The sequence below is a fragment of the Podarcis filfolensis genome (genome assembly GCF_964270895.1).
Source record: "Podarcis filfolensis genome assembly, chromosome: 5".
NCBI lineage: Eukaryota > Metazoa > Chordata > Lepidosauria > Squamata > Lacertidae > Podarcis > Podarcis filfolensis.
Genome location: NC_139608.1, coordinates 98287849 through 98314525, shown reverse-complemented (window position 1 = coordinate 98314525; position 26677 = coordinate 98287849). Strand labels below are relative to the sequence as shown.

Below are 26677 nucleotides of genomic sequence, written 5' to 3'. Positions count from 1 at the left end.
TGTACAGTGGTACCTCCGGTTACGTACTTAATTTGTTCTGGAGGTCCGTTCTTAACCTGAAACTGTTCTTAACCTGAAGCACCACTTTAGCTAATGGGGCCTCCCGCTGCTGCTGCGCCGCCAGAGCACGATTTCTGTTCTCATCCTGAAGCAAAGTTCTTAACCCAAGGTACTATTTCTGGGTTAGCAGAGTCTGTAACCTGAAGCATCTGTAACCTGAAGCATATGTAACCCGAGGTACCACTGTATATAGTTTTACTTCTAACAATGTTGACTTATTTTTAATGTTTTTCCTACGTTTTTAGTTCTCATTTTTATATGAGACACCTTAAGTCCCATCAGGGGAAAAGGCATGGTATAAATAAATAATAACCATAATAACAACAGAACAACAACAAACATAGGACTGACCAAAACTGGCACCCCTGTTCACTGTTCACCCAGTTGCAGGCAGTGGAATTTTGGGGGGAAGGAGGAAACCCAGGCAGATGGGCAGGGTATCAATTTGTTATTATTATTACTATTATTATTATTATTATTGGCAAAGGAACAAAAATGTGGGCCATGCCCACAGCGGCTCTCCTGGATAACTGGCAACCGCCATTTTTATTTCCCACAATTCCCAGAGAATGGCAAGGTGTCATCACACAGCAGCATTTCCAGTTAGCTACCTGGAGGAGCACCCCCACCCAAGTTTTGGAGCAACTTTCATCCTCCAGATTTCAAGCAGGAGAACCGCTGGCTCAGTCCGAGTGAAAGCCACAAATCTGCTGTTTCTGATTAGTGTTCTGAAGAAGCAGCAGCTCAACATTACTGTCAGATCAATCAAGGAGGAAAGTAGCGGCAGAATGTTCAAGATGTTGTGCAAGCAAACCAACTGCAGACAATAATGACACTCAAGAATATCTGCATGGCTAAAACTACATATGTGCCTTCTGAGATGAGCGCCCAGGACATGTGAAGCCAGAATGCTAGAAAGATGAAATAGGGACACATTTCACATATATCTATGTATATCTTGTCTCTAAACATTGCCCTCCTATTCCACTGAATGGCCATGTTCAAAAAAACGTTCACTCCTACTAACTAGATGCCTTTTTGATCAGTGTATGATCCTTTATAATGATTACTGATTGAACAGCCACTTGAGAACTAGATTTGCTAGAATCTTAAGGCGTATTTTGCTACCACAAATATCTATGTTGTGCGTTTTTAGGTATGTTCAAAGAGGTATACTGAATGACAGTCTGAATGGCAGAGTCCCCTTGGCCTTTGTCAGCTTCAGCATTTTTTGTTGAGTAAAATGGCATTAAACTGGACTCCCCACACCTCACACACTAGAATTAGACTATGCTGATGAGCTCTCATTTTTTTTCTTAGAACACAACACAAACACTGCAAAAGGGGGAAACAAGGAACAAAAGCACAAATGGTAGAGTAAAGGCTTGTGGAATTCACAAACTTTTCCAGAGTGATTTGCAAGATTACCCCCCCCCCCCAAAAAAGTGAGGAGGGTCCCCTTTATGCACAACTGTTGTGCACTTCCTGGAGCTTCTCTGTTTCATTTGCAATTCATATTGTACGCTGTCATCTCACCCACCCCCATTCCTGGCACTGACATGTGATAGCTCAATTTCAGCCCCAACTGAGGATGCGGGAAACAGGAAGCGCAAGTCAATCACACATTCTGTCTCACCCCCTTTTGCCATGTTCAAAATAGTTCAGCAATCCTTTTGTGCTTTTGCACCTGCTTCTAGTTTCAAAAAATGGCTGACCTTCATAATAGTCATAGCGCTCTTGCCCCAGGAGATGCCAAGTTCTTTGAGGATCACAGCTTAACTTTAATTCTCCTCACAATAATTTTACATGGAGAGTTTGTGATTATAAGGCCCTTTCTAAAAATGTAACATGATGCAATGTCTTCCCGTTCCTTTCAGATGTGCGTTGGTGGACTTGAAATTAAAAGTGTCTTACTACAGGGACTCTGCTACAAAATATTGCTTTCTCTTAAAATAGCAATTTTGTCCATGTCAGATAACACTTACAACAGTGGACATTTTTTGATGCCCTGTGTCATTTGAGAAAGTATTTGTTGCAGCCTCCTCCTTTCAAAAATGAAGGAAGATCAAATAAGTATAAGGGTCTCTGTTTTGTCCAAAAGCAGCAGCAGGAAACTCCTACTAGATACACAACACAATGTTTTGCATTAATATTTGCTTAATTTGTTTATTCCAAGCTATTTATACGCAGTTCAGTGCAAGACTCCTGTGCAATGTACAGTTGCAGACAAGAAATACCATAAAAACTCCATCTAAAACCTTAAAACCACAGCAGCCTTAAAAGTCAATAAATTCAGCAGAGTACAAAGACAAAACTATAAACAGTTATAATACATGTTTGACTGCTTGGGCAAATGAAAAAAGAGCATCTTTGCCCGATCTTGAGAAGGCATCAAAGTTGACACCAGGCCAGCTTTTCCAGCAAGGGCATTCTTAACACCTGCTTCCTGACCTGCTACCATTTGTCTTACCTCAGATGGTGAGGGAACTTGAAGGCACTCCTATGTCAAACGAAGAGAGTGGGTTGGTTCATGAGAAGGCAGTAGCCAGGTCCCAAGCCATTTAGGGCTTTAGAGGTGAGGTGGCATGCAGTTTCACCTGTCTAACTTCAGCACATTTCTTTTTTATATAGAACATTTAGCACTCACCTTGGCTCTGTGCCCTATCCTGTTCCCCACTCCTTTCCTCAACTCCACATCTCCTCTTTATTCCACTTCCCCTCCCACAACACTCCAGTTCATTCATTTAACTTTTCTTTAGGTCCCTGTATCTCACTACCGATTCCGCCCTCTTCCTCCAAACACAGGGCTCTTCTCACTTAACCTTCCTAGTCCTCAGCCTAGAGCCTGTCTGAGCTTTAAGATTTGTGTGCAGAGTTTATTCCAGCAAAACCTTCACCGTTTCCTTCCCTCATAGAAAGTGAATTGAGAACATTTTATTGCTGACCATTTCATTCTATGAACAGTTCAAAGGTTCGTGAGCATGCCATATCACAAAATAATGCTGAAAGTCAACTTAAATGGCTTTGAGAAATGAGTTAGATATACTCATGGATGATATTCATCAACAGTGATTTGGCATGATAGCTAAAAATGTTCAGAAGAGGGAGCAGAGTTCATGCCCCCAGCAATAAACTATCAAGTCACCATGACTATCAAGTTAGTCAGTCAGTTTTTTGTTTGTAGGCAACTGTCATTAGAATAGAAATCATAAATCTAACTATCACAATATCTTGTTTGCATTTAGCAATGTTTAATGGCATACCAGAGTGATCTGAAAGAACAGAATAATAATCATAGATAGGATTTATAAAACCCTTTAGAGGACTCAAGAGCATCTCTAAATGCAGATGGGTGGTGGTGGGGATTGAGGTTATATAAAATAAAATAATACCAAAACCTCCAGCTTTGCAGTGTGAAACTACAGACCTCCTCATGCAATCAGGGCATTAAGGGGCTGCTCCATTAGATTGACCATTAGAATGACCATTGACCCTTCAGCTCCTTCCAACATTAATGCATTGAACATGGATATTTGCAAAGGCTTCCTTGGGAGCTATAGCTTTCTCTAATCGGGTTTCCAGCTCCCATGGATATCTACTCACACAGAGGTCTACATGCGTAGGACTTCCCTTGGCAGACATCCGGGCACATCCCAAGGCAGGGGAGAAAGCCATTCAACCTTGGGGATGGGGCCAGAAGTGTCACCTGTTGCCCCTTTAATCCCACAGACAGCCTTCATGTTTTTAACGTATGAAGAGATGTGCTTCATATATCCAGTTCAAATTATATCTACCCAAAAGCTCACAAGGTGGTTTTAGGAAAAGAAGTGTTTCTCAGCTGCAACACCATCAATGCAAGCTATTGGCTGTTCTATCAGCCGTACAACTAAGCAAGGGTTTGTGGTCCTCTTTGTAGGTCTGGCTGTAGCACAGAATCAGACCTGTGCTTTATTTGCTTACTATCTCAGACAACTACACACGAAATCCCTCAAACACAAATGTTTGGAGGGAGGCATCTGCGTTGTAAGGCCCCCTCATAACCTGGATTTGACATATTCACCAAATATGTTGGCCTTCTCACACAACTTTTTAAAAGGACAAATCCATGCCCCAAGGAGCACACAGCCTAAAATTTGACAGCAAGAGAGTGGAGGCTGGCACATTGGATAAAAGGGGCAATGTCTCAGCAGCTTGAGCTTGCCCTCAGCCAGTCTCCAAGTGTGTGCCCTCTTGCTGGGACTGCCCGCCAGCCGCCTCCTCCTCCTTAGACTCCGTATTACCTTTGTAGAACTCATCAGGGAGGAGGATGGGGACAAAACTAGAATTAGTTATTGGCAGTGCTTTTTTCTGGGGATATGCCAGGATACACAGTACCGGCACCTCCTGCCCCCCATTTAAAAAGTGTGGCACTTACTGTAACAACTTCATGGTGAGTACTGGCACAATTTTTTCTTTTTTTAAAAAAAATACTTGTTCTTGGTACTATAGTGGTACCTCGGGTTACAGACGCTTCAGGTTACAGACTCCGCTAACCCAGAAATAGTACCTCGGGTTAAGAACTTTGCTTCAGGATGAGAACAGAAATCGTGTGGCGGCAGTGGGAGGCCCCATTAGCTAAAGTGGTGCTTCAGGTTAAGAACAGTTTCAGGTTAAGAACAGACCTCCAGAACGAATTAAGTTCTTAACCCGAGGTACCACTGTAGATCCAAGTACCCCTATCTTCCACCCTACTAGTCCCAATGAGCTCCAACCACCATTGCAGTAGAGAAGAAAACAGAGAGAGAGAGAGAGAGAGAGAGAGAGAGAGAGAGGGAAAGAAAGAGGAAACGAGGGTAATGAATAGCAGAAAGAGGAGGGGTGGTAAGAAATGGTTGTAAGGAAATGCAGTCAGGCATATTTAAGATTTCACAACAATAACACACTTATTTTAAAGAAAATGATATATACTAGGGCACGGGCTTCAGTTTCTCTGAGTGCTTGGAAAGCAGCACAGACGAACGTCCAGAAATAGGTGGACAGTATTTTACTGCACTGTTATTACAGGTGTACTCAATTTTGCCTTCAGTGAGGAAGACATAATTTTATGGCTAGTTTGCTGAGGGGGTGTGTGCTTTTCACACACATCCAGAAGAATGACTAACAATGTCAGACTGGCACTGGGAAATATAAGCGGATGATTAAGTGCAAAGGAAATTATCTACACACCAACTGGCTCAGTAAACAACAACAACATCTTGTTTTTAACCACTTGGTGACCAGAAATGCCCTCCAGGTTGAGTGAGTGTGCTGGCAAAGGAGGGACAGAGCTCCCGGTTCTCCTTCTACAGCCCACTTGCTTTGCGTACCAACTGTGGAGAAAAGCTTTCTTATTTTATTTATTTATTAAATTTACATATAGCCCTTCATCTGACGATCACGGGGCAGTGTGCAACAGAAAAACATGTTGTTGGCTTTAGAAGAGGCTCTAGTCATCTCTGGCACTTCTCCTTCCACAACCAAAGAAACTGTATCTAAAATTTCTGATTCTATTCCTGCAATACTAGCCATTTATTTATTTGATAGCCAAAAAAGCAAAACTATATACTAAGAAAGGCAAGGCTATGGAAGAAAGAGCGAGTTGTAATTCAACATACAGTCGTACCTTGGAAGTCAAACAGTCTGTTTGACTTCCAAAACATGTGAAAACCAAATCATGGCTTCTGATTGGCTGCAGGAAGCCGCAGAAGCCCCATTGGATGTTCAGGTTCCAAAAGAACTGGAACACTCACTTCTGGGTTTGCGGTGTTCGGGAGCCAAAACGTCTGACTTCCAGGGCATTCGGGATCCAAGGTATGACTGTAGTCATAAACCATAAATAGTTAAGCTGATGACCACAAATTAGATTCTCATTTCTTAATTTTTTCCTCAAAATTTGAAATTGCACCCAGGACAATGTGCAAAAATGCACTGCAAACTGGCTAGAGATTATTTGGGAGTTAAGAAGGATTTATCCAAGTCAGATTCACTGCAGAGGAATCCCAGTCGGGTCTGACATGGCTCATTTGCTTTCAGCCATGCTTTTGATTCCCCTCCCCCACTACTAGGTGTATTCCTCGTCCTATTGGAACATCTGGTCTGTTGCATCCTGATCCTCTTCTCTGCTTGTGGAAGAGTTCCCACTGAAAATGCCTAATTTTTGTTGTTGTTGTGCGTTGTCATATTCAATGAGGGAAAGGTGATACTCTAATTATTGATCTGAATTCAGCAGCATTATCTGGTACTGATATATAATTTTTTTAATGTGTAAGATCTTTGGCTCTACAATGAAAAGAACATCAGCATATGATATCTTGTGCCACTGTAGAAATTCTTACCTAGGCACTTTTCTTTCAGCAATTTAAATTGCCACAACTATATTGCCCACATGAGATATAATTATCACAACTGTACACTTAGCAGAACAGATAAATGGGGAGATTGAGTGACTTGCCAAAGGTCACACAGGAAAGTGGGAATAAAGCTAGGAATAGAAGCATCATTTCCTGTCTTTTGGAACTGAGGCCACAAGGCCCACCTTCCTGTTTAGGATGCTATGTGGAATAGACATATGTTTTTTGTGTCATTACTTGCTTGGGAATGAAACTTTTTTGGCAAGGCTCTTCATGAACTGGATGCAGCTAATTAATCTGAATACATGTAATTTGGGGGGAGGGAGGAATCTGAAACCTGATAAGACATAGTATAAATGAGAATAGTAGAAATGAGATTAACTTGTATTCTGAAATTTAGAAAAATTGGAAAAAGAGCTCACAATAAAGCTTTGTAACAGTGGCATTCCAAAACCGTAAGGCAGGTCCTAGATTCCATCTACACTGTCATGTGACAAAAAATGAAATCTGGGGATGGTCTAGGTACCTGAGGTAGACTGCAAATTGAGATGAATTCAGTTCCTAATGTCTCCCACTAGGGCAACTGCCCTGAGTGTTTGTGAAGTGGTCCTTCCACCTGCAGAACTTGTGATCTACCAAGATAGACAGACAGCAATAACAAGGACAGCTCTGCGGATAATCTGCATATAGCCTGTTAGCTGGTAAGGCCTGGGGTGAAGTGCAGGGCTTGGATGTGCAAGTCAAAACTTTACTGGGAGGTATAGATATAAGGGTCTGGGTGTGGTGGCATGAAAATGATTGGAAAATTAGGTTTACCTTCCACATTTTTCTGGGGGATTTTAAATTTAGTTCCCAATGGGGGAGGATTATGGGAAAATTGTAAAAACTAATGATAACTGTTTTTTCTTCTAGAATGATAAATGTTTTATAATGAAATATTTTAAATAAATAATTTAGCTGCTCTTTATTTCCTTTATAACTATTTAATAACTTCATAAGACAATTGCATTGTATTATTGTTATTCTTGTATACAGCTCTCAAATATTACTGTCTGCTTCAGATTATTCAATCTTCTGCAGTATGTGAAAGATATGTGTTCCGAAGCAGACATAGCAAATCAAGGAAATAAGGTACCGTATTTTTCGTCCCATAGGGTGCAGCGGCCCATAGGACGCACCTAGTTTTTTGGGGGGGGGAACAAAGGGAAAAAAAATCCCTTTATTTCCCCCCCCCAAACCAGGTTGGGGAATCCAAACCAGGCCGGGGAACAGCGGGAAAGCGGTGCTCCGCCTCCCCGCTGTCCCTCAAGCTTGTGGGCTACAGGCTGCTGCCCGCAAGCCTTGCGAGCCCGCGGGAACTCCCACCGGGCTTGCAAGGCTTGCGGATAGCTTCCTGAAGCCTGGAGAGCGAGAGGGGTTGGTGCGCACCGACCCCTCTCGCTCTCCAGGCTTCAGCGAAAGCCTGCATTCGCCCCATAGGACGCACACACATTTCCCCTTCATTTTTGGAGGGGAAAAAGTGCGTCCTATAGGGCAAAAAATACAGTAATACAGTACATGAAAGAATAAAGAACCTTGTTTCAAGCCACACAAAGCCTCAGTTCTCCGAACTGGATATAAACAAGGATAAACAAGGAAAATGGAGCTCTCCTGAGGACCTGCTGCAACGGCGTTTGCTGCTGTTGCTTCTTAAAGGTAAGGAAGGGGTTAGAGGTCAATGTGTTTTGAGACGGGGGTGAAATGGATTTGGGGAACAGGAAAGGGCAAAGTGTCAGGTGGATGGGGAGAGTGAGGAATTGCTTGCCAGGTGGGATTTTGATCTGAGCTAAAGAATAATCTCAGGATTTGCCTCTCACCCGAGGTGTGCTTTTATAAGCTCCCAAGTATAATTTCATATTTTGGTTTGGAGAACTTTGCTGACATCTCTAATTTAATATATAAATCTGGTTCTGCATAGTTTAATCTACATATTCACTGTTGCATTTCGTACTCTGCTTTCTAGCCTCACAAATGTACTCCCATGCTAGGGCAGGGAAAAGTTATATACAATTTTAAACTAGCACTATAAAACAATACCAAAATTAGTATGAAAAAATAAATTTTGAAACATTGGTCTAGGTACCAGCCATGGCCTGGCCTTGCTGCACCTCTTAGGAGCAACACACCCCCCACCTTTAGAGCATGAGTACATATACACACCTTAGTCCCCCAGGCCATTCTCAGGAAAGGAAAGTCTGGACTCCTGATCCCTAGTTACCTTTCACCTTGATGCAGATGAGCTACATGTTTCTGTTTGCGAGGTACCCAGATGTCCCAACAACACTGCCTGGCTCAGTGGTGTGCACACATGGGGGGGGGGAGCTCTACTGCACACGAAGCAACTTCCCATAGGAGTGGGCACTGCTCCTATGCTAGGATGGTGTGCTCTTTCTATTGGCAACAGCAAGTTAGCAATTACACTGACTGCACCAGTCAGCCAAATGCTTTCTAAGTCTTCAGAGAACAGACCAAAGATGGAGATAAACACTTTGCTTAGTTACAAATATATCTTTTTCTATAGAATTGTAGAGTTGGATCAGCTAGTTTAGCCCACGGAAATGCAGGAAATATGTTCTAAATCTATTTCTTCAACCAGGCCTTTGAGTGTTAAACGATCTATGGCCTTTTAAATGAGTGTGTCTATGTGCGTGTTATTGTTCTTTTATTGTTATGTATTTTGTATTTTGTGTCTTTATGTTGTAAACCTTTGGTTTTACCCAGATGCACTTCCTGCATTTTGCTGAAGGAAGGATATCTCTGTTGTACTCCATACTAAAGAATAAAAAAATACGTGCCCAAGAAATTCAACTTCCACAACAGGAATTCCATGGAAATCGAGCAAATCTGCAATGCTTTTTATTTTATTTTGCACTGTATATTCTTCTTTTCTATTTATGGGAAGCAAAATGAGATACATTTGGCACTGAAATGTACCCTCCTCAATTCATGAAAATTTTATTCACCAGCTGCCACCCATTCTGAAGTGTATTGCTGCAGCTATAAAGGCCAGCAACTTTCTTATTTTTTAAAACAGTGCAGTAATTAACAAAATTCTGCACTAAATACAAGATCCTGCAGTCCATGGATCTGTGGTATAGAGATAAAAATAGAAACCTAGGGCTATTTACACACACACACACACACACACACACACACATTTAATCTTTGATTTCACACCAGACTTATTGAAAATAATTTCCACATTTCAACTTGGAATCATTATTACATATTATTCAAACAAATAGGTTTTCCGAACAGCACATGCTCAGCACAATCAGGTCATTGTGGGTGAATCTGGGAGCCTACACGGAAAGGATGGCAGGGTTAGGGTTTAGGAGAGCCAGAAATAGAAAATTAATCTTACTTCTACGGAGGTACAGCACCTGGCACTGCCAATACAGTAAAAAGCTTTTATTAGCACCTGCCCACACTGATGCCTGAGGACAAAAATGGGATCAAAGCAGCAGGGAGATCTGAAAATGAATTACTATGGCGTTTTCTTCACAGAAAAACCAACTTTCCTTTTTAATTAAAAGTCAAATTGACATAAGCTGGAGCTCCAAATAGGCATTGTAAAAATATTTATTTCAAATTTTCCATATACACACAAAGATAAAATCAATAGGAAAGTACAAAATTAATAAGTTAAAACAGAAATGGTTAATACCAAGATGTTCTTTCTTGGTATACCCATACCTTTATTTCACATTCTTCAGTTACTTAACAAACTCCTAAGGACCACTTCATATGTTACAACTGTATGTGTAAAAAACTGTACACGTTAAAACTGCCTGTGCAGACAGACAACTGTATCACACAGAGAGATGCTGTATTTCCTGACTCAGGAAGTTGAACCTCAGCAAACTCATATTGAAATATATGAAGAAACATTTTAAAGCTCAAATATTGCCCAAGGAAAGTCCTGCTGGGTCAGGCAAAAGGCCCACATAGTCCAGAATCCTCTAACAGCAGCCAACCAGATGAGAAGCCTGCAAGCAGGACGTTAGTACAGAAGCACTGAAAGTAGACCACAGCCATCAAGGTTGGTAGCCAGTGTCTGTCTAATCCTCTTTTAAAGCCATTCAAGCTGATGGCCACCACTACATCTTGTATACATATGGGCCCGGTCTTATTCAACATCTTTATCAACGACTTGGATGATGGACTCAAGGGCATCCTGATCAAATTTGCAGATGACACCAAACTGGGAGGGGTGGCTAACACCCCAGAGGACAGGATCACACTTCAAAACGACCTTGACAGATTAGAGAACTGGGCCAAAACAAACAAGATGAATTTTAACAGGGAGAAATGTAAAGTATTGCACTTGGGCAAAAAAAATGAGAGGCACAAATACAAGATGGGTGACACCTGGCTTGAGAGCAGTACATGTGAAAAGGATCTAGGAGTCTTGGTTGACCACAAACTTGACATGAGCCAACAGTGTGACGCGGCAGCTAAAAAAGCCAATGCAATTCTGGGCTGCATCAATAGGAGTATAGCATCTAGATCAAGGGAAGTAATAGTGCCACTGTATTCTGCTCTGGTCAGACCTCACCTGGAGTACTGTGTCCAGTTCTGGGCACCACAGTTCAAGAAGGACACTGACAAACTGGAACGTGTCCAGAGGAGGGCAACCAAAATGGTCAAAGGCCTGGAAACAATGCCTTATGAGGAACGGCTAAGGGAGCTGGGCATGTTTAGCCTGGAGAAGAGGAGGTTAAGGGGTGATATGATAGCCATGTTCAAATATATAAAAGGATGTCACATAGAGGAGGGAGAAAGGTTGTTTTCTGCTGCTCCAGAGAAGCGGACACGGGGCAATGGATCCAAACTACAAGAAAGAAGATTCCACCTAAACATTAGGAAGAACTTCCTGACAGTAAGAGCTGTTCGACAGTGGAATTTGCTGGCAAGGAGTGTGGTGGAGTCTCCTTCTTTGGAGGTCTTTAAGCAGAGGCTTGACAACCATATGTCAGGAGTGCTCTGATGGTGTTTCCTGCTTGGCAGGGGGTTGGACTCGATGGCCCTTGTGGTCTCTTCCAACTCTATGATTCTATGATATGATTCTATGATATCTTGAGGGAGTGGATTTCATAGCATAATTATGCACTGAGATGAAGTTCCTCTTCTTGTCTGTCCTGAATCTTCCAACATTCACTTTCAAGGGATGGTCCTGGGTTCTAGTAATGAGAGGGAGGGAAACTTCTATCCACTTTCTCCACACCATACATAATTTTATAAACTTCTACAATGTCACCTCTTACTTCCCTTGTCTGTAAGCTAAAAAGGCCCCAATGCTGCCACTTTTCCTCCATCCTTCTTGATCACCTTGTTCTTTTCTGAGCCTTTTCTACAATATTCTTTTTGAGGTGAGGTAACCAGAATGGTACATAGTATTCCAAGTGCAGTCATACCACAGCTTTGCATGATGACATTATGATTTTAGTAGTTTTGTTTTCAATCCCCTTCCAATTTTTCCTAGCATGGAATAGTTTGGTTTTCCAAGCCTGACATCTGGGAAAGTCATCCTATACAAGCTCACCTGACAAGACCAAAAGACATCAAGAGGTCCTTGTTGCTTGTACAGCTAGTGGAAAGCACAGATTTGCCTTTTCGTATTGTGTGACCACAGGAGTAGATTACTAGGAGGGAGAGATTCCACAATGACATTCGGAACATCTAGTATCTGCTCCTCCACCAAGGTTGTAGGAGAACTTATGCCAGTTGCAGACTCAATGTCAATTCAAGGACACATAGAGGATGATGTCCAATATCCCTATTAAATGCAGCACCACAGGTTGTATCAAACATTTTTCCTATACAAGTCTGATAAACATGGAAAACGCCTGTAATACACAGGCCTCACTTTATGTTTCTACCCAGTCATCTATTGAACAATTTGCTAATCAAGAAGGAATGGAGGGAGAGCAGAAACAGGTATAAAAAGATCCACTTTCCTACTATTATTAGAATACAGTGGTACCTTCGTTGTCAAACTTAATCCGTTCCGGAAGTCGGTTCGACCCACTTCTGGGTTTGTGGCATTTGGGAGCCAATTTGTTCAGGAGCCAAGCCGTTCGACAACCAAGGCGCTGCTGTAATTGTGAACAGATTCCGTACGACTAGCCTTCTTCATAAGAGATGTTAAAAATCTGGACAGCAGTACACCAGAACCAATAGGAATGGATGGGTGCAAGTAGTTCTCTTTGATAAGCAGAGTCCTGACTCCAAGGCACTGGCATTAGCTAGCTCCTTTTCAAAGTACCAAAAAGAACTGATGAAGTAGGTTGCTGTCTACTAAAACCCATGCCATTTTGTAATGAAAAGATTATTAACAGTTAGTATCCAGTGCCAAACACATTTATCTTTATCACAAAAGACTAACATTGTACTGTATGTATGTGTCAATAAAGTGGAAACAGTAATGGATTTCAGAAAGTTAGTTTTCGAGTTAACAAAGTGGCTGAACATGATAGTAGCAGGGGATAGGCTACAGCTCATCAGTAAGAGGAAGATGAACCAAGCGAACAGGAAGTCATGGGCCGAATTCTGCTGATTCTATTATTCTACTTACGATTTGAAAGTCTGGTGATTGATGTGCACTATGCGGCTTGAACCCTTTGTCACTTGCCCTTAGTGACAAAAGCTCAATAAAGACCAATGTATAACAATAAGTCAATGCATTCATCGCTTTGCACCAAAGCCTGAAGCCAACTACCAAATAGTAATTCAATAGCAATCAGTCAAAGAGAAGAAATATAAAAAACACAACACATCTGCTATTATAAAGAATCACTGCAATAATCAGAAACATTTCCCCAGCAGCAGCAGCACCAACACGAATTGATCAGATTAAAAAATAGCCAATAGAAACTGCAATAAAGATGTTTAAAATCATTCAAAAGCCTGGCACCAAAAATATGTTAATGTGAACACCAGGTGAGATTCTTTGGATAGAGCATTCAATAAGCTGGGGGGGGGGGTGTCATTAAGAAGGCCCTCTCTCTTGCTGCCACCTGACATTCTTCTGCTGGGGGAGGGGGGAACTTAGAGGCAGCATTCAAAATTCACCAGGCACCAGGCACTCTTTGCACCTGGCTATCGGCTACTTGTGACCAAGGATGGCACCTGACCAGTGGCGTAGCGTGGGTTGTCAGAACCCGGGGCAAGGCAAGTAATTTGCACCCCTAACCCGTGGATTTGCGCCCCCTAACCTGTGGATTTGCGCCCCCTAACCCTAACCCCCAGATGTTGCGCCCGGTGCAGCCGGCCCCCCCTGCACCCCCCACGCTACGCCACTGCACCTGACATCTCCACCATCTGGAGATGCATGCCTGGGGATTGTTGGATATTGACTGTTGACACTTGCAACACATCCTGTAGAATTCTACCCATTATATTTTATTTGCACAATCAGAATGAATTCCAGGAACCAAAAAATCATATTGAAAAATACAACTTTTGAGCAGTCTGGCCCAAAAATGGCAACTAGGCATTCTGTTTTGGCGACAGTAACCCTGGTTTAAGGAGTCATATATTAGCCTAGTTTATATATCCGATTTTCTAACACTGCTTAGAGGCAGGTCTCTAAGGATGACCAAGTAGGTTTGTATGGCAAGAGGCATTCAATGAGGTATCTGAGTTCCCTAGGCACTTGAGGGTTTGTAGGTTATACCTAATGCTTTTCTGGACCAGATTACAGGGACAAGCAGGAGTCCAAAGGGTGGGCACAGGAGGCAGTGGGCAGGAGGACGATATCATTTGATCCCCATGGTTAATTAACTGATGTCTGACTCCTCTCCCACAAAATATCATCTTATTTCAGGCCAAAGTATTGTGAAATCTTGGAACAGGAAGGTGACAAGTTGAAATTGCAGAGTTATGATAAGCTCAAAGGGAAGGTGCGAGACTGGTTACATTATTTTCAAATAAGAGAGGTTTATAATCAAGATAAGAAAATTGGCTTTCAGGTGGAAAAATCAAAGTTGGAAACAGAACTGTTAGAACCCAATGCTAAGATATTATCAAGAATGTATAATCTGCTGTTGAAATGGAGTACTGAGGAAGAAACGGTAAAATCTGCCATGATTAAATGGGCACAAGGTTTAGGACATAACATTATGTTTGCTGACTGGGAACAGTTGTGGACCACCGGGATTAAATTTACGGCATGTAATGCCTTAAGAGAGAATATTATGAAAATGATGTATAGGTGGTACATGACCCCAGTCAAGCTTGCAAAAATCTACCATTTGCCGGAGAATAAATGTTGGAAATGTAATGAAATTGAAGGTACATTCTTTCACCTTTGGTGGACATGTCCGAGGATTAAGGCTTTCTGGGAAATGATTTATAATGAAATGAAAAAAGGTGCTTAAATGCACATTTGTGAAGAAACCAGAGGCCTTTCTCCTAGGCATAGTTGGCCAATTGGTGCCAAAGAAGGATAGAACTTTCTTTATGTATGCTACAGCAGCAGCAAGAATACTTATTGCGAAGCATTGGAAGACGCAAGATCTACCCACCTTGGAAGAATGGCAGATGCAAGTAATTGACTATATGGAAATGGCTGAGATGACTGGCAGAATCCGAGACCAGGGAGAAGAGTTGGTGGAAGAAGATTGGAGGAAATTTAAAATTTATTTACAGAAGTACTGTAAAATGTATGAATGTGGATGATATTGAAATAAAAAGAAGAAGTTCTAGTAACAAGAGATAAAAATTGGAAATTATAAATTTGGGAGGTAAAATATTTAAGGATAAAGTAATACGATATGTATTTGCTGAGCTAACTGTTAAAGAGGGATACAAAAAAGGGAGGCGTGAGGAAGTCAGGAAAATAAGTTAATCAAAGATGAATAACTAGAAAAAAATGATTTGTGTTTGTCTTATGTTATTTATGTCATTTGTGGTGTTATTGATTGTTCTTTTTTGTGTGTTGTGTTCTTTCTTTTCTGTGTGTTTATTGTATTATGTTTGGATGTATTTTTTTATTGTTAAACTTAATAAAACATTATTTAAAAAAATATCATCTTATTCCATGGATCAAATCACAGTTCATCATTAATAAAATAAACGTAACAGTTGCTTTGCACTGTGCTTCTAATGATTAATTACAAGAGAAACTGAGTAATTCCCAACTGCTGTATTTTAAAACTGCTTAAATGCTAAAGCTCTTGGTTATTTGCTTTCTCTAGGTGTTATATACAGACTGCATAACCATGGAATAATTCTCCTGTATGATCTCTAGCACTATAGTGCAGTCAGCTTAATTTTCTACTCCTCTCTTTACTGACTTTGCCTCTATGAGCAAGTGTGCCTTGAGAAGGTGTGTTTACAGAAAGGAGGGTGAGGAAAAGAAAGTACACTTGCAGGATAGGAGGATGCTTTTACCTGTGGGATTATCTTGCTGCCGTCCATCTCCTTTCAGTATCATGAACAAATCGAGCCCAAGGCAACCATTTGCCTGGAAAGAAGACCAGGAGGCCCTGAGCTGAAACAGTGTACAAGACCTTTCTCGTCTATATTCCTCTTCTCTTGCACCACCTCCATTCCTGTGCCCTCTCACCCTATTTGCTAAATCAAAGCCAACTTTGCATAATCTTTAGGGCTGCCAATTGACCAGAAGAAAATCCAGCATTGCCCGCTCTTGTGCCTTCAACACAGCTTGACCAGCAGATATTAGTAGGATAAACTTTTCATAGCATGGGAGATAAACGTCCTCGTGGCTTATCATTGCAAACCAAATGGCTGTCAAATACAGTTACAGGGACTGCTTGAAAAGTTGGAGGTTGATTGTGAAGTAACAAATGAAGCAAAATGTTATTCACAGAAAGGATGTTCACCTTAATATTATTGCTGATATGAGTATTAATGTTTGTGTGAAAAAATGATGGAGGACTGGACAGGCTTGAAAGCAAAAGATAAAAATTTATGTTTTATGTTGCTTCCCAGCCCCCAGGTAGTTATTGCTATTATATTAGCAAATTTGGAGTTGTAATATTTTCATGGGCATTATTTAACGGAACAGTTTTGCTCTATCTACTGAGGGGTCAACAGAATAGGTATAGGTGGTCAGGACAGTTACTGTTTTACATGGATCCCCGAAACTCTTCATACATTGTTGGCCCTTGGTGGTGGGTGCGCAGCTCTCAAAGAAAGCAACAGGGTGTTGCATCAGATTCTATGTAGTTAGATCTGATGTACTACAATCACACGTTTTAATATCCCCCTTTCTCAATCAATTATGAATCTTATTCCCCCCCCTCCAATTTTACAACTCTGTTTAGAACATTCAATATGCAGATATTAATTCTGTCTTTCTTTTTCTTCTCCAGGTGTGCAAAATGCATTACAGTCGTACCTTGGATCCCAAGTTGAACATTTTGGCTCCCGAACGCCGCAAACCCGGAAGTGAGTGTTCCGGTTTGTGAACCTTCCTTGGAACCCGAATGTCTGACGTGGGTTCCACAGCTTCCGATTGGCTGCAGGAGCCTGCTGCAGCCAATTGGAAGCCGTGCCTTGGTTTCTGAACATTTTTGAAGTCAAACGGACTTCTGGAACGGATTCCATTCAACGCCCGAGGTATGGCTGTATGTTTTAATGTATATTCTCTCTCCCTGTGAAAGGACTGACAGGGCTGGTGCAAATCCAGGCACCCCCTGTCTCCATGCCTGAATTCAGCAACTCCAGTGCATGGGCAGAAAGCAGCAGAGTAGCAAATGCATGGGATCCATCTCCTGTGCAGAGTGCAAATACAATACACACACAGGCAGCAGAATTCTTCAGTAATAGTTTAGTGAGGAGGCTTAAAAGTGTAAAAACTGATCCTCAGTAAGGTACAAAAACTTCAGCTCATAAGAGAGTGTCCAGTTACAGAAGTAAAAACAGAGAGGAAAACAGAAAGAAAGGACTGATGCAGAACTGCTCAGAGGCAGAAGATATATTGCTCGCCGCCGAGCAGTGACCTTGAGTCCCACAGACTCGCGTGACTAAACAGATAAACAACAGCTGCAAGCGTGTTTTTCGAGAAAGTTCAAGAAAGTTCTGCACCAATAAAACTCACAATCCTTGACAAGGACCAGATAGCTTCAGCTGTTTTGGGCTAAAAGAGTCAACATTACAATGATGCAAAAGACTGACACTGAAATTCATGGTTTGGCAAAAAAGAAAAAATCATAAAGCTATTATCGGAAATTCAAGACCCAAATGTCAAGTGCAGGTCTGTCAAATTCATTTCAGTAGGCATTTAAGTCTATGGTAGAGATATATTTTTCACAGTATGTGAAGAGCCTAGAACTCAGAACCAAACCAGACACAACAGAAACAGTTCTGTGCATTTTTACCTGCATCTGTCACAACCACATAGAAAACAAGGTATGTGTGTTGGTCTGGCATTCTAATGCCTGAAAGGGAATTCTTAATAATGGCTAACAGCATGGGCTGCCACATTTATTGGTATTTATAAAATAAAGATACATAATGTGCCTCGTGCATTTATCTGCACATTGTAAAGAAAGTCTTTGCAAGTTTCTTTGATTTGAGTTTGTCCTTGTCAACACATTCACAATCAGGCATATGCATTTTATTGGGCACAGCCCTTTGCTCACACACACTTCTTCAGATTGCAGCTAAAATATTAGTGCTGTGCTGAAACCTGTCCTCAAATATTTTCTTATTCTGCAAAACTGCTTCACTTTCCATCCCTGCTGCCATTGGAATTTCTTCATAATTTCAGCAAATGCAGGGTTGAACATACCTTAGCATAGCACACATTTGGCCTGATGAGCCTGGATAGCTCAGTTGGTTAGACCATGGTGCTGATAACACCAAGGTTGCAGGTTTGATCCCTGTATGGACCAGCTGCATATTCCTGCATTGCAGGGGGTTGGACTAGATGATCCTTAGGGTCCCTTCCAACTCTACAGTTCTGTGATTCTGTGATTCTGGTGTGCACACATTCATTCCACTGAACATTTCTCCAATGCTCTGCAGCCTTCCGGCTGAAAAGGCCTCCTGGGAGGAGTTAGGTCATCACATCTTCCCGCTGGGCATGAATTGAAGCTGGGGAAGAGGGCTACTGAGTGCCTGAGATCACTGTGTGCACTGGTATTACTTTCAGGAGAAGTCTTTCCTTTAATTTTAAAATAAATATGCACAAATTTCTTTGAAAGTAAAACAAGAGTTCACTAGAATAAAAAAAGAACAGCAGTCAGGAACTCAGCCTCCATGGGTTCCCACACTAAAAGCAAAACTGAAGGTATCAGAGCTTTGTTTAAGGAAGTGGAGGCACCTAGGAAGGCTGCAGAACATAAATAATTGGAGAGATGAGTTGCAGAATGAAGGCCACCCTGAAAGACAAATGTGACAAAAACTCTACACCCCACCCATGATGATTTCAAAATTTTTATCTTTTAAAGCAATTTATTTTCCTTTTTTATTGATGGAGAATGTTATGGGGGAGATACGGGATAAAATTAAGGACAACACTATAAAATATTGTGCTCTGTACACAAATTATTAAAACACAACCCAGATATTCACCACCATTTAATGCTTTTCACACTGCCTGTCTTTTAATGGCTTGCGTGTGTGACTCCTCATAAATGAGAACCATATAATTTTTATCTTTTGCTTTCAAGCCTGCCATTTCACAATTCAGCTCTGAGTCATCAAGTAGACTGATGTTCAGTGCATGTGTTGGACCAGCCCTAAGATGTCACATATTTAAGTTCATTTTTAGCAGAACTGTAAAACTTGTTGCCCCCAAGCCATGCATCAGCACGCATGGTCTCTAGGGTAGAGAAATTAGTTTTGCTACTTGCCTCAGAATGAAAAAACAGGAGATTGTCAGACCTTGGCAACCTATACAGCTGATGAGGCTGCATTTCTCAACCTCATGAGTCCATTGGTTCTGCAGGCCTGAAACCCAGCCATCCTTTGAAACTGGTCCTTCTCCAAATTTTATAATGCAGTTTGCTAGCCAAGTAATATGTAATAAAATGCATATCTTGGTGAAAATGGCATACAAAAATCCATTATATTAGGGGAAATGTGGAGAACAGAAGATTGAAAAAAATGAGCAGCCTGTACTTAATGATTGATGGAATCAAATGCAACCTGACAGCAATGAAAACTTTTGTGTCATCCTTCTACAACTCCACGTCCCAGGTAGTCTTCAGCTATGACAAGGTATGAATTGCCATATGGTGCTTCAGCCCTCAATTTAGTGAACCATTTGTGGTTTTGCTCTTTCAGCTTTTGTGGTCAAATTCTACTACTATGGAAATGACTGAGAGAACAAAAAAACAACAACAACCAACCACACATCCACAAAACCCCAAGCACAGGAAGTGCTAGGGATTGAAATGACCCTGCAAGATGCAATATAAAGTTATTAGTTACTCAGCATACCTGCAGAAGATCTAACCCTGGCCTTCTATGCCCATTCAGTGTGAGAAACAAGCATGAAGGATGACTCAAAATATGTTTTCTTTTTCATATTTATTTTACCTTAAAACATTTAATGATTTATTTATTGATGTATTTATTGATCAATGCTGATAATGCTGATGATGTTCCCTTAACACAGGAGGCAAATGAATCACATTCAGTTCCCTTAACATCAGCACAGGGTCCAGGCCTGGCTTTGGGACCAAAATGGCCTTGGCTGCCCTGATGACCTTCTTCAAGAAACGGATGGAGCATGTCACCTGGTTGCTTTATCTCAACAGCTTCTGACCACTCTATGCTCCTGAATGGTTTGTGTGAGCCTGTAGTGCTCTTTTGCAGTGGCTCCATTCCTGCTTGTAGGACCTAGAATCACCCTGGGGCTTTTGTGTCTGCCCTCTGGCAGTTGTGCTATAGAAACCACGGAAACAGTCCTAAGGAAATCTGGGGCATGTTTTTATCAATATGCTGATGACACCCAGCTCTATTTCTCTGCTATCTGAATCCAGAGAGGCTGTGATTGTTTTGAAACCGTGCCTGAAAGATGGATGAGGGCTAGGTGCATCAAAAGTCAGTTAACCTTCCTGCAAAATTATATAATAAAGATACTGTGTGCAATATAAATAGGGTAAACTCAAAGCAAAGAAACTTGCAAAAAATCATCTCTCTCTCTCTCTTCCACCAGCACACGCTGTTACTCTCATTGTTCACAGCTTCCTTGCCTTCCTCCTTTGAGGGAATATTTGTTGCTCTCAAGGGCTCTCCATTGCCAGAATGCTGGGGGGTTTTTTCCTTCTGTACTTCCAACAATCCTTTCCCACCTTATTAGTAATAATAATAATAATAATAATAATAATAATAATAATAATAATAATAATATATGTTATTGGAATTATATTTCAGGAAACGTTTCTCTCTCTTTTTACAACTACCACCACCACAACTTTTGATCCCTGAAAAATATGGGGAGTATTCTACACATTTCTGTCTCTGCCCACATGGAAAAACAGGTTCTATATATCATGCGTCAATCTGCACATGCAGACATGTCTTTAGCCAAAATAATTTTGGGGGATACTATTAATATAAATTCAGAAACATTAAGCAAGCAAAGCCCCATAACTGCTATGAGCAGTTTCTCCCTTCCAGACAGCTTTCAATAAACCAGATGTGGTGACTGCAGATCTGTGTGTCTTTGAGCCTGGGTGTACCAATAATCATGCAGAAACTAGGAACCTGGAGTTGATTTAAACAAAAAAATGGTTGCACGGATGAGGAGCACTGAGCTTCCTTCCCTGCCATTACATTCCAGTAGCCATTCTTCCAAGGCACTTTTGCTGAGCCCCTCTGAGGCTAAAATACAGAAATGTACCAGGTGCACCAGGTCCAAGGGCTTGGGATCTGGCCCAGTGACTTGAAAATCAAGGTTGGCAGATCACTTGAGGCCCCTCATTTTATTTTTATATTGACAATTCATATACAGCTTAACCACAAATGTATCTAATGGGTGTACAAAAAACGAAAATAAAAATCAGTTACAATTACAAAATCTGAATTCAGTTTAATAATAATAAATCAGTGCTTTTTTCTGGTCATACCCAATGGTACACAGTACTGGCACCTCTTTTTCTGGAAAAAAAGCACTGATCTTTACATCCAACAGCAAGTGAGAGCAGCGGGAGGGAAAGGGCAGTGACACATCTGTCTCCCCAAGCGAAACTCTCTTCCCCCAGCCTTTCGAGTGGTTCCATGCGCCACAGCAAGCACTGCTGCTGAGCATGTCCAAAGGGTGGCGCAAGTGTGCTCTGGAGGAGCTCTGCTGTTCTGGACATGCCTCACGGTGCTGCCTGAAGAGGGGAGGAAGCGCAAGCAGCCTTCCCTTTTCCTGCCAGAGAGTGGGGTGGCGAGCTGCAGAAGGGCAGCCATGGAGGGAAGAGGGTGGGCAAGCAGCAAGAAACGCTGCTCTGTGAGCAGAGATCAACCACAGGCTGGAGAAAGGCAAAAATGGCAGGCACTCTTAGGAGCAAGAGCCTCCAGCCCACCCGTAATCAGCATTCTTCTGCTGACCTTGCAAAGCCATTCCCAAAATCTGTGGGCCACTTATGATCAGCGTCTTCGTCCGTGCCCAAGCAACGACGCTAGCGTTGGGAAAGAGCTGCATGCCTCCGAGCATGTGCAGAGTGCCCTCCCTCTGACCCCCACTTGCAGCTGAGCAGTACCGGCATCCTTTTTTTCTAGAAAAAGCACTGTTAATTAATAATAATAATGTCTTTGAAGCTCAGTGACTGGGCAGGGATATAAGGGATCAGGTGGCCTCTGAAATATCCTGGCCCCAAGTTGTTCATATACAGGTGCCGACCATTCCTGCCCCCCCCCCATCAACAGAGCATGTATAAGCACCCCCCGAACTGTTCCACCCCCATTCTGCCTTCTTCTGGGTCCAAAAGGACCCATGCGTCAGCGATTGCATGTCAACTGGAGATGTCTAAAATGACCGCTGCCCGTATATTAATACATGAACCACAAATCGGATCTGATAGTACAAGCTTTTGAGTGCCAGAGTCATGTGCTGTTGATAGCCTCTTTCCATCAATCATCTAGCTACAGTGTTGTCTGTATGTGGCAGACCCATATAGAGTACATTACAATACAACCCTGACCATGTGCATCTTCTGGAAGACACTTCTATCCTTGCTGGTAGAGAAGGAAGCATCATAATAATTAACATATTGTTATGCCCACATCATCCCAAGGGCTTGGGAAGAATAAATCCAATTAATTAAAAAATAAAAATAACTGATAATCTCAATTTAAGACAGGCAGTACATATTTTTATTTCAAACTTTACTTTTCCAAATTTATTCTGTTTATTTTAACCTCAATCCATAACAATATTTTGCTGCCACATTTTAAAAAAATATGCTCCAGAGTTCTGAAAAAAAGCACTAAATTATTTTAATGACATATTATTCTATCTGTGCTATTGTTGTAGATAAATAGGCTACAGTTCAAAATATACTCTAACAGGTATGATAGCAAATATTATTTCTAATGTTTACTGCACCATCTACAAAGCTTTTATTGTGCTATTTATATCTCTATGGTTTGACATTTTAGTCCGAGAAATTAGGAACTCCTTTATAAAATTTCCAAGGATGATGGGTTTGAAAAAAGAAGTGATTCTTTTAAATTTCTAGCAGAGTATTATACTGAAGTAACAAGGAATACCTTGAAGGCCCTAAGATTAGCTGCGGAACCTTATGGAAGACAATAACTTTTCTCTTTTACTTCTGTGTGAGGTAGCTGTGAAAAACCTTCTCTTGTGGGAACTGAACTCTTTCTCTCTACCAAGGTATGGTATCAATTACTAGGGATTTAGAGACCCCATATAAAAGACAGTGCCTATTTGTTTTGAAATTTGTTTTGTGATTAAGCTGTCAGAATGTCGCACAAATGCCAAGGTAAGTTAATTTTTAAAATAATGCTTTAATGAGCTATGCAAGAAAGGTGAAACTGCATGTCTTTTTAAAAATGCTAATTGTTCAGTTTTTTAGTTGATTTTTCTATTTTTTATCATGCTGACCTTAACTAGTCATTTGGATAGAGCAGAAATATTTCATTTCAGATAATGTAATTCCTACACATTTTGAAACTATAAGCAAAGCTATGGAACTGCTACAAGTTTACCACATTCTCTATTTTGACCTGTATAATTTTTCACCACAGATATTGCAATAGTACCAGTCTGAAATAAAAATGGAATTATTCAAGAAAACAGGCAAATTTGGGGCAACCTTATTAACTTACTTTATTCCAGTTATATTTTTCCACCTACTTATGGCTGTGATCCTAAATACATTTTAAAATAATTCAAAGGTACCTACTTCCAAGGAAATCTGCTTAGGAATTAAATGTAAAACTGGAGACGTATAGTACTCCAAATTAGGTGGGGGGAAACCCAGGAACATTAAAATAAAAAACACTTAACTCAATCACAATACAAATATGTAAGCAAGTGTTTGAGTCGGCTTAGATACTAAACTAATTCTGCATTCAGACAATCCTCCAAACCATGAAGTCAGTCATGGGGAAAGTTTGCAGCCTTGGCCTGGAGGGCTTGCGCAAAACTTGCTCGTTGACCTAGACATAGCAGCATTTGATAAGGCTAGAAAGTAATATACTCAGTTGTGAGCATGAGGAAAGGGAAAGGAGGAGCTCTCAGATCCCAGTCCTCCAGTTATGGTTTGGAGGACTGTCTGAACGCAGTCTGAAAGCGTAGCAGCTGTCAAAAGTGCTGGTCACAAGTGTAGTTCCCCCACTGTAACACAGTGCTACCTTGGTTTACGAACTTAATCCATTCCGGAAGTCCATTCTTAAACCAAAGTGTTCTTAAACTAAGGCATACTTTCCCATAGCAGCGGGCAGGGCCGTCTTACCCACAGGCCATAGTGGTGCGGGGCACCAGGGCACCGGGCTCTCAGGGGCGCCAGGCCAGGAGTCCAGGGAAACGGCCATGACAGTGGGCGATGGCCGGGGGAGAAGAGGGGAGCCCCCAGGCCCCCCTGCCAGAAACGGCCCCGAGTGAGGCTGAGGCCGGCAGAGGGAGTTCCCAGTGCCTTCCTCCACCACATCTGCCCCAGCTGGGCCTGGCCTTGGTGCTGGTGGCAGAACTGCTGGCCGCAAAGTACTATCAGGACTCGGAGGTGGCCCAGAGGCAGGTACCACTGGAGGAAGCCTCGCCACGGGGGACGGAGAAAACTTTGCGAGGTGCCTGCGGAGAGGGATGCTAGAAGTCGGGGCTGCTTGGGGGGCAGCAAAGGGGAGAATGAGCGGGGTCGGCTTGGGTGGCTGAGAAGTTGGCAGGCAAAAAAAGGCATTTTGGGGGTAACTTTTGTTTTGCATTTGGGGAGCCTTTTTGTTTTGCAGTCTGTGTATGGTGCAGCCCCAGAGCTGCTTGTTCAGAAAGAAAGCCTTGTGACTTCCAAGTAAAGTGTGTATCCATTGCAACTTCACAGTGCTGTCCTCTCCCAAGTCCCGTGTGGGATTTTTCAGCGGGATATACCAGTGAATAGGCTGGTAGCCTGAGGTTTGCAATCGTCCATGTGCTGGGGAGCACGTCCGCTTGAATCCCACGGGGTGCACTTCTGTGTAGACATGCATATGCTTGCAATGTAAATATACCTCGCATAGCATTTAATGAATGTAGCCAATTAACAGCCACAGGGAGGGGATCGCCTTCATTGCGCATCTTCTGTAACACTAGTCATCCAATGAAGCACAATGGTGGGAGATTCCTAGGCACAAATTTATTCACCCCGTACAATCCAGATGCTGTTGAACTACAACTCCCACCAACCGAAGCCATCAGGTATGGGGGCTGGTAGGAGCTGATGGGAATTGTAGTCCAACAACATAATATGGGGTGCGCCACAATATCTGCCCCTGCGGTACATAGTCAAACTATGAGATTTGTTGCCACAAGATGTGATGATGGCTACAGGCTTAGATGATGTTAACAGGATGTGTGTGGCATGTTCATGAAAGGTCTGTTGTGGCTATTAGCTATAACAGCTACCTAGAAACCTCTGTGTTTGTAGGCAGTATATATCTGAATGCTAGTTGCTGGGGTGGCTGTCTTGTCGTGGTCCTGGGCTTCCTAGAGTATCTGGTGTGTGATGCAGAACTAGATTTAAGTATTTCCAAGTGGGAAGTGCCAGGCGCTGACCAGGAATTCAAGGAAAACAAAAGTCCTCTGGAGGTTTTTAAGCAGGGGTTGGATGGCCATCTGTCATGGATGCTTTAGTTGAGACTCCTGCATTGCAAGGGGTTGGTCTAGATGACTCTTGGGGTCCCTTCCAACTCAACAACTCTATGCTCTCCAGTGCCAGAGGCATCATGCCTCTGAGACTGTGTGCACACCATACTTCAAAGGAAAGGGGGTGTAGGGAGAATCCAGGGCTTACCTGCAGTGTGGAAGGAAAGGAGGACATTTTTTCTGCCTCCCCACTTCCAGCCACTCTCTGAAGACTGGAGAAGAGACCCTCTTCAGAATATGAAGGGGGCGGGCAGGGGATAGCGTGGCCTTGTTTTTTGAAGCCTTCAGATCAGGACCAGACCATGTGAAAAATGAACATAAGGTTTCAGCTGCAGTTCATTCATTTCGAGCTTTGTATTCTTGTTATAAAAAGTGTGCTGTTGTTGCGCCCATAGCCTTGGTTTAAGGCACCATTTAGCTCCCAGCTTTCTTATCTCAGTTTCTAACACTGTTGCAGAGCTACATTACTCAAGTCACCAACTAGAACTATTTTGCTACACTTGCTTCTAGAACGTGAAGCAACACAAATAATTTATTTCAGACAGCAAATTTCAGAGGTTAATGTCATTTTTTGGTATCACCCTCCATTCTCCTACAGTGCTTTTAAAAAAGCTTCAGTCTCTGTGTGGGGTGGGGTGATGCTCCTCTAAAGTATCGAAGACCAGTCTTGAAGTTTTCTTTGGTTCCATTTCTCTTGGATGTCATCGTACCATGGTTGCCACCGCTAAAGATCTGCAGATGCAGTTGGAGGAGTACAATCTCAGAGAACGAAGGGAGAAGCAGTGGGACAGGTTATTTCTTGCCTGTCTTGGGAGCGTTCACGTTTTTCCACCACCATCCCTCCTCTGTCTGCTAGGCTTCATCCAGTCCCAGCCACCTCCTGGCCCACCAGGCACTGGGTCATCTTCACAGCATCTCAGGATCTCTCCCTGCACCTCAACAC

The 26677-nt window shown here is 42.1% G+C and overlaps 1 protein-coding gene across 11 annotated transcripts in view; it reads right to left on the bottom strand.

Moving 5' to 3' along the window:
• Window positions 1–26677, bottom strand: part of LOC310763568 (uncharacterized protein) — a 197420-nt gene that overhangs the window by 68000 nt on the left and 102743 nt on the right. Inside the window, exons 2-3 of one of the 11 annotated variants that reach the window (XR_014548659.1) lie at window positions 15864–15963; window positions 11544–11650 (exon numbers count right to left, since the gene is read on the bottom strand). The exons of 8 other annotated variants lie outside the window; for them this stretch is intronic. The gene's annotated coding sequence lies outside the window, so the exon portion shown is untranslated. Of the gene's footprint in view, window positions 1–11543; window positions 11651–15863; window positions 15964–19956; window positions 26467–26677 lie in introns of those variants that run through there. 2 more of the 11 variants (XR_014548654.1, XR_014548655.1) reach the window with 2 other exon arrangements.